This window comes from Danio rerio, chromosome 21 (assembly GCF_049306965.1).
Source record: "Danio rerio strain Tuebingen ecotype United States chromosome 21, GRCz12tu, whole genome shotgun sequence".
NCBI classification, from domain to species: Eukaryota; Metazoa; Chordata; class Actinopteri; order Cypriniformes; family Danionidae; genus Danio; species Danio rerio.
In genome coordinates, this window is record NC_133196.1 from 698,241 (window position 1) to 707,500 (window position 9,260).

The 9,260-nt window shown below is 42.5% G+C and overlaps 1 long non-coding RNA gene across 1 annotated transcript in view; it reads right to left on the bottom strand.

Annotated features, from left to right (window-relative positions):
* Positions 1–241: 241 nt before the first annotated feature.
* Positions 242–9,260, bottom strand: part of LOC141379935 (uncharacterized) — a 14,183-nt gene continuing 5,164 nt past the window's right edge. Inside the window, exons 2-3 of the long non-coding RNA XR_012397025.1 lie at positions 2,012–2,243; positions 242–609 (exon numbers count right to left, since the gene is read on the bottom strand). This is a non-coding gene — a long non-coding RNA (uncharacterized lncRNA). The remainder of the gene's footprint in view (positions 610–2,011; positions 2,244–9,260) is intronic.

The following is a 9,260-nucleotide window of genomic DNA, read 5'->3' on the forward strand; positions in this document are numbered from 1 at the left end:
GCGCCACTGCGTCACCTAGTACAACATCTTACTAAACTTAGTTTTACTCATAAGTTAACATTCTTTGAACATTCTGGAACGCTCCTATGATGTGATTGCTTAAAGTTTACACTCTTTGAACAGTACGAATTACTTTACTTTCAGCAATCACGTCACAAGAGCATTCCAGGAATGTCCACAAAATGTTTTCTCAATGTTATGAGAATGTTTATGAAGTAAAGACACTTCACCAATGCTCCGGTTAAATCATGACAACTTTATATCTGAATGGGCTCCGTATATCCAAAACATACACTATTATAACTGTTAAAAATGTCATATTTTTATTGTGCAGCTACTTTCGAGAACATCATTAGCTTTTAAGAAGGCTCCTGTTATGATAATGAATGATCATTTGTTCATAACCCTGACATAACCTTTACTTAAAGCACTAAAGATGTTCCCTGTTCCCTTACGTGAATAAGAACATTGTGCATGTGTGGGATTTTTTTAAGGATGTTTAATCTTTACACACCGTTAGAGAGTGTGTTGTGGGAATGCTGGACTGATGGTCGGCTTTCATCCATCCTGAAGACGAGCTCATTTTCCTGAAACTGCTGAATCCAAATGCTGAATCAACAGAGAGAAACACACACACACAGAAAGAGAGAGAGAGAGTTCATCCATCAGCAGCAGCCCAGCTCACTGCAGGACACACACACACACACACACACACACACACACACACACACAATATAGGCAAACACACTCCTATATCAATACACGGAATGCACACACGCACTCATACAGTACGCACACATTCACGCAGGAAGCAAACACACACACAGATTATATGTATACTACACTTTACTAGTATCGGGTCGGAGCCCTTCTGCCTTCAGAACTGCATTAATCCTTGGTGGTGTAGATTCAGCAAGCTACTGGAAATATTCCTCAGAGATTTTGCTCCATATTGTCATGATAGCATCACACAGTTGCTGCAGATTTGTCGGCTGCACATCCATGATGCCAATCTCCCGTTCCACCACATCCCAAAGCTGCTCTATTGGATTGAGCTCTGGTGACTGTGGAGGCCATTTGAGTACAGTGAACTCATCGTCATGTTCAAGAAACCAGTCTGAGATGATTGAGCTTTATGATATGCTGCGTTATCCTGCTGGAAGTAGCCGTCAGAAGATGGAGACACTGTGCTCATAAAGGGATGGACATGGTCAGCAGCAATACTCAGGTAGGCTGTGGCGTTGACAACATGCTCAATTGTTACTAATGGACCCAAGAAAATATCCCCCACACTTAGAGATGGTTGTGCGTGAAAATCCCAGTAGATCAGCAGTTTCTGAAATACTCAGAGCAGCCCGTCCGGCAGCAACAACCATGCCACATTCAACGTCACTTTTATCCACCTTCTTCCCCATTCTGATGCTCACTTTGACCTGCAGCAGATCATCTTGACCATGTGTACATGCCTAAATGCATTGAGCTGCTGCTGCCATGTGATTGGCTGATTATAAATCTGCGTTAATGAGCAGTAGGACAGGTGTACCTAATAAAGTGGCCGCTAAGTGTATATACATACAATATACACACGCAATACACAATAAACACTACCCTCTCTCTCTCACACACACACACACATACACACTCGCACATAAATACAAACCACACACACACACACACACACACACACACACATGTTTTTTTACAGAAACACACTCTCCTACCTGTTTGCACCAGAAACTTTCATGTAAACAATTGTGCAATTCTTGGCATGCTTTTCGCAGGTGAGTGGGCTTAACAAACCACCTGTAGGACTCTATAGCGCAGCTGATGATATTAAATTAATTTCACAAATCGATTAATTTTGCAACATGAACACTTTATAACTGTGAATAATGCTGACTTTAGTTGGCCAAAGAGAGAAGCTGATCATAACACAGCACTCATAAGTGAACACATTATTAGTGACCTCTGACCTCAGGTGTTAATGAGGTAAACATCTACTGCAACTCACCTGGATATCTCTCATCTGCTGCTGAATCTGACTGTAGAGATGAAAGCGTGGTGCGTTTGCTCCTAATGCGCCGGTGTGTTTAAGAGCTGCTGGAGGATCCATAATGGCCTCTTAAAAATGATTTATGATGAGGAATCAACAGGAAGATTACGCTCGGCGTCCACCAGCCTTCGGGACTGTTTTGGTCTTTTGACGACGGCTGATTTCGAGAGCGACTCGCGCTTTTGACAATCTGTGAGACACAAATCAAAAAGAAATTACAAAACCCACAACAAGAGGCTCCTGCTGTGTAATTTGAATGCAATTTAAAATCTTTTCAATGAAAAGCGCGACTTTGTGCTCCAGGCGCTCTCATGTATTTTGACAGAAAGTGGAAGTGGCTGTAAAAACTAGACGCATTGCAGAAACACTGGGAATGTGTGCGTGTGTGCGTGATCAATATGGATGAACCTGAGCTTTCTGGACCACAAGAACAACAACAACACTTAAGACGGCGCTTGAAAATCATTTTACACACATTACACACACACACACAGATATTCACGTCAAGCACATGCAATGAATGTAACTGGTTTTGGTGTTGTGTTTGTGGTGTTGTGAGTGTGGTGTTGGTGTAACTATGATTTTGGTGTTGTGATTTTGCTGTTGCTGTAAGTGTGGTTTTTGGTGTTGCGATTGTGCTGTTGGTGTAACTGTGGTTTTGATGTTGTGATTGTGTTTTTGGTGTAAAAGTGATATTGGTGTGTATTTTTGGTGTTGTGATTGTGGTATTTGTGTAACTGTGGATTTGGTGTTGGTGTGGTTGTGTTGGTGTAACTGTGGTTTTGGTGTTGTGCTTGTGGTGTTGGTGTAAATGTGGTTTGGCTGTTGTGTTTGTGGTGTTTGTATTATTATGATTGTGGTGTCGGTGGGATTGAGCTGTTGGTGTAACTCTGGTTTTGGTGTTGTGCTTGTGGTGTTGGTGTTATTGTGTAACTGGTTTTGGTGTTGTGCTTGTGGTGTTGGTGTAACTGTGGTTTGGCTGTTGTGTTTGTGGTGTTTGTATTATTATGATTGTGGTGTCGGTGGGATTGAGCTGTTGGTGTAACTGTGGTTTTGGTGTTGTGCTTGTGGTGTTGGTGTAACTGTGGTTTTGGTGTTGTGACTGAGGTAATGGTGTAACTGTGGTTTTGGTGTTGTGATTGTGGTGTTGGTGTAACTGTGGTTTTGGTGTTGTGCTTGTGGTGTTGGTGTAACTGTGGTTTGGCTGTTGTGTTTGTGGTGTTTGTATTATTATGATTGTGGTGTCGGTGGGATTGAGCTGTTGGTGTAACTGTGGTTTTGGTGTTGTGCTTGTGGTGTTGGTGTAACTGTGGTTTTGGTGTTGTGATTGTGGTGTTGGTGTAACTGTGGTTTTGGTGTTGTGATTGTGGTGTTGGTGTAACTGTGGTTTTGGTGTTGTGATTGTGGTGTTGGTGTAACTGTGGTTTTGGTGTTGCAATTGTGGTGTTGGTGTAACTGTGGTTTTGGTGTTGTGACAGGTAACAGTGTAACTGTGGTTTTGGTGTTGTGATTGTGGTGTTGGTGTAACTGTGGTTTTGGTGTTGCAATTGTGGTGTTGGTGTAACTGTGGTTTTGGTGTTGTGATTGTGGTGTTGGTGTAACTGTGGTTTTGGTGTTGCAATTGTGGTGTTGGTGTAACTGTGGTTTGGCTGTTGTGTTTGTGTTGTTATGATTGTGGTGTCGGTGGGATTGAGCTGTTGGTGTAACTATGGTTTTAGTGTTGTGATTGTGTTACTGGTGTAACTGTGGTTTTGGTGTTGTGGTTGTAACGTTGGTGTAACTGTGGTTTTGGTGTTGTGCTTGTGCTGTTGGTATAACTGTGGTGTTGGTGTTATTATTATTGTGGTGTTGGTGTGATTGTGCTGTTGGTGTAACTGGTTTGGTGTTGTGATTGTGGTATTTGTTTAACTATGACTTTGGTGTTGTGTTTAGGGTGTTGCTGTAACTGTGGTTTTGATGTTGTGTTTGTAACGTTGGTGTAACTGTGGTTTTGGTGTTGTGTTTGTAACGTTGGTGTCACTGTGGTTTTGATGTTGTGCTAGTAACGTTGGTATAACTGTGGTGTTGGTGTTATTATTATTGTGGTGTTGGTGTGATTGTGCTGTTGGTGTAACTGTGGTTTTAGTGTTGTGATTGTAACGTTGGTGTAACTGTGGTTTTGGTGTTGTGTTTGTAACGTTGGTGTAACTGTGGTTTTGGTGTTGTGATTGTGGTGCTGGTGTAACTGTGGTTTTGGTGTTGTGATTGTAACGTTGCTGTAACTGTGGTTTTGATGTTGTGTTTGTAACGTTGGTGTAACTGTGGTTTTGATGTTGTGTTTGTAACGTTGGTGTAACTGTGGTTTTGATGTTGTGTTTGTAACGTTGGTGTAACTGTGGTTTTGATGTTGTGCTAGTAACGTTGGTATAACTGTGGTGTTGGTGTTATTATTATTGTGGTGTTGGTGTGATTGTGCTGTTGGTGTAACTGTGGTTTTAGTGTTGTGATTGTGCTGTTGGTATAACTGTGGTTTTAGTGTTGTGATTGTGTTACTGGTGTAACTGTGGTTTTGGTGTTGTGGTTGTAACGTTGGTGTAACTGTGGTTTTGGTGTTGTGCTTGTGCTGTTGGTATAACTGTGGTGTTGGTGTTATTATTATTGTGGTGTTGGTGTGATTGTGCTGTTGGTGTAACTGGTTTGGTTTGGTGTTGTGATTGTGGTATTTGTTTAACTATGACTTTGGTGTTGTGTTTAGGGTGTTGCTGTAACTGTGGTTTTAGTGTTGTGATTGTGTTACTGGTTTAACTGCGGTTTTGGTGTTGTGTTTAGGGTGTTGCTGTAACTGTGGTTTTGGTGTTGTGATTGCGTTACTGGTGTAACCGTGGTTTTGGTGTTGTTTTTGGAATTGGGGTGTGGTGACTGTGGTATTGACCTTGTGATTGTGCCTTTTTGGTGTTATTGTTGTGGCATTTATTTAACTGTGGTTTTGGTGTTGTTTGTGGTGTTGGTGTAACTGTTGTTTGTGTTTGTGGTGTTGGTGTAACTGTGTTTTTTTGTGTTTGTGTTGTTGGTGTAACTGTGGTTTTAATGTTGTGTTTGTGGTGTTGGTGTAACTGTAGTTTTGGTGTTGTTTTTGTGGTGTTGGTTTAACTGTGATTTTGGCTTTGTGATTGTGGTGCTGGTGTAACTGTGGTTTTGGTGTTGTGATTGTGGTGCTGGTGTAACTGTGGTTTTGGTGTTGTGACTGAAGTAATGATGTAACTGTGTTTTTGGTGTTGTGATTTTGGTTTTGTGTTGTTGGTGTAACTGTGGTTTTGGTGTTGTGATTGTGGTGTTGTGACTGTGGTAATGGGTTAACTGTGGTTTTGGTGTTGTGTTGTTGGTGTTAATGAGGTATTGGTGTAATTGTGGTTTTGATGCTGTGATTGTGTTGTTGGTGTAACTGTGGTTTTGGTGTTTGTGTAATTGTGGTGTTGTAACTGTGGTGTTGACATTGGGATTGTGCCTTTTTAGTGTTAGTGTGGTGGTATTTTTGTAACTGTGGTGTTGTGCTTATGATGTTCTAAATGTGGTGTTGTTATTGTGCTGTTGGTGTAAAGGTGTCGTTGTGACTGTGGTATTGTTGTGGTGTGGTATTGCTGATGCTCTGACTGTGGTGTTGATGTAATTGTGTTGTTGTTGTGACTGGTATTGTTGTGTTGTGGTATTGCTGGTGTTCTGACTGTGGTGTTGGTGTTTGTGTGATTGTGGTGGTGATGGTGTGTTGCTTGTTGTCTGTGTTTCTTTGTGTGATTTTGGTGTTCTTCTGTGACTGTAGTGGTGTTGATGTGATTGTGGTGTGTTAGTGTTATTGTGTTGTTAATGTGAGCGTGTGTGTTAGTATGGAGGTGTGTTAGGATGCAGAGCTCCAGCACAGAGATGCCGCCGCTATGCAAATGTCTCGGCGTCGCCGTCAGCAAGCAGATTACTTTCCTGCATTTACTATTCATATATTTGCAAGGTGACTCACTTCAGACAAAGCAGGTGATCAGGAGAGAGAGAGAGAGAGAGAGAGAGAGAGATGCAGTCATAAACCTGCGCTTCACATTTCATATGTTCACTGTCAGCAAAGCTGCTTTAATCCATTTCACTGTCAGACATCTGAAAACACAGCAGCAGCAGAGCCTTCATTCACTACACACAACACTGAAACATCACTGCTGCTGCTGGACACACACACACACACACACACACACACACACACACACACACACACACACACACACACTCACACACTCATCACTGCTTCTGGACATACACACACACACACACACACACACACACACACACACACACACACACACACACACACACAAACACAAAAACACAAGCTCATCACTGCTGCTGGACACACACACACGCACACAAGCACACACGCACGCACGAAAGCATGCACGCACACACACACACTCACACAAACACACACACACATATATATATACACACACATCATTGCTGCTGGATACACACACACATATATATACACACACACACACATCATTGCTGCTGGACACACACGCACACACACATATATACACACACTCACATCATTGCTGCTGGATACACACACACACACACATATATACACACACTCACATCATTGCTGCTGGACACACACGCACACACACTAGCTACAGCTCTAGAGGTGTAGTTGCATGCGTACAAGTTTGCGACGTGGTTTGCGAATGTTCATTGGAACGATTGGTTTGGGAAACGTCAAATCAACAAACTATGTTTGTACCGAGGAAAGCTACGACCTTAGATGGCTAACGATGGTTTTTGGAAACGCACCCCAGATTGGCATTATTATTATTGTTCTGTGAGATATTCCTTATATATTGAGATTTTGAGATTTTATATTGACTAATGTATTCTAAAAGTTGTTTGGATGTTGTTCTGGGTCTTTTTTGTCCTCCTGGATAAATTGTCGCTGTGCTCTTGAGGTAACAAACACTTGTGCACACGGGGCTGTGTAGTTTGCACTAAGAGGGCTACTGTACTTCTCATTGCTTTTTTGGCGAGTTTTGAGTTGTGATTGGGATGGGGGATGTTCTTGGATCTGGCAACCCTGTCATTGAGTTCTGATAGAGACACACACACACACACACACTGTATGTCCCACTGTACAACACTGAAGATGAATGAGCGGATATCAGGGTCATTCATAAACATCCGCTGGTGATTTGTAGATCAGCATAAAGGACGTTTAATTGACTGTCAGTCCACTGACCTCCAGGATGATGATGATGATGGAGAACACACACTTACACCAGCAACACACACTCATTAGTTCACTCATTTTTAAAGGAATAATTCAGTGCGGTGTCCTATTTTTCAAGGTCACTGCTTAGTTCTTCCTGAAGATATTGAAGAGCAGTTTTAAAGCATTTGTCATTGTGAAGTGCAGTATTAAAGCAGTGTACAGTGGTGGACAGATTACACAAATTAGGCGTTTGAACAAAAGTATAGACACACTGATAAAAATATGGATACTTCAATTGAGTAGGGGCGGGCTACTGAAACGGAATATTGAGTAGGGGCGGGCTACTGAAACAGAATATTGAGTAGGGGCGGGCTACTGAATCAGAATATTGAGTAGGGGCGGGCTACTGAATCAGAATATTGAGTAGGGGCGGGGTTCTGAAACAGAATATTGAGTAGGGGCAGGCTACTGAAACAGAATATTGAGTAGGGGCGGGCTACTGAATCAGAATATTGAGTAGGGGCGGGCTACTGAATCAGAATATTGAGTAGGGGCGGGGTTCTGAAACAGAATATTGAGTAGGGGCGGGCTACTGAAACAGAATATTGAGTAGGGGCGGGCTACTTAAACAGAATATTGAGTAGGGGCGGGCTACTGAATCAGAATATTGAGTAGGGGCGGGCTACTGAATCAGAATATTGAGTAGGGGCGGGCTACTGAATCAGAATATTGAGTAGGGGCGGGGTTCTGAAACAGAATATTGAGTAGGGGCGGGCTACTGAAACAGAATATTGAGTAGGGGCGGGCTACTGAAACAGAATATTGAGTAGGGGCGGGCTACTGAAACAGAATAATGAGTAGGGGCGGGCTACTGAAACAGAATATTGAGTAGGGGCGGGCTACTGAAACAGAATATTGAGTAGGGGCGGGCTACTGAAACAGAATATTGAGTAGGGGCGGGCTACTGAAACGGAATGATGAGTAGGGGCGGGCTACTGAAACGGAATATTGAGTAGGGGTGGACTAATGAAACGGAATATTGAGTAGGGACGGGCTACTAAAGTGGAATATTGAGTAGGGGCGGGGTTCTAAAACGGAATATTGAGTAGGGGCGGGCTACTGAAACGGAATATTAAGTAGGGGCGGGCTACTGAAACGGAATATTGAGTAGGGACGGGCTACTAAAGTGGAATATTGAGTAGGGGCGGGGTTCTGAAACTGAATATTGAGTAGGGGCGGGCTACTGAAACGGAATATTAAGTAGGGGCGGGCTAGTGAAACTAAATATTGAGTAGGGGCAGGACTTTCTTTTTGCGCTACTAAAACAGAATATTGGTAAGGGGGCAGGGCTTTTCTTTTGTGCAATTGCACCAGAATATTGAAGAAAAGGTGGGGCTTTTGTTTTGTGCATGTAAAACACAATATTTAATAGGGGTGGGGCTTTCGCTTTGCACATGAAAAACAGAATATTGAGTAGGGGCGGAGCTTTTTTTGCATAACCGTAACTGAAAATTATTGAGTAGGGGTGGGATACTGAAACCGAATATACAGTAGGGACGGGCTACTGAAACTGAATATTGACTAGGGGCGGAGCTTCTTTTGTGTAACTAAAACGGAATATTGAGTAATGGGCGGGACTCTCTTTTTGAGAAATTGACCAGAATATTGAGTAGGGGGTTGGGCTTTGGTTTTGTGCATCATTCCCTCACAGCAAACACAGTAAGAGGGGCGTGGCTAAAAATATTGTGACAGTATTATTCAGTGGATTAACCTGCACAGATCAATTATAAACCTAAAGAATAGCTATGTGAGCTAGCAAAATAAACACTGTACATTTTGACAGGACACAAACTTTAAACTAAAGTCAGTTGTAATTATGGATCGCCACTCCTCTGTGTATCAGTGAGTAAAGTATTAAAGTGAGCAGAGAAGTGAACGCGAGGAGAAGTTTGTGGTCTGATATGAGGTTTTGAGAGCAGGACTGTG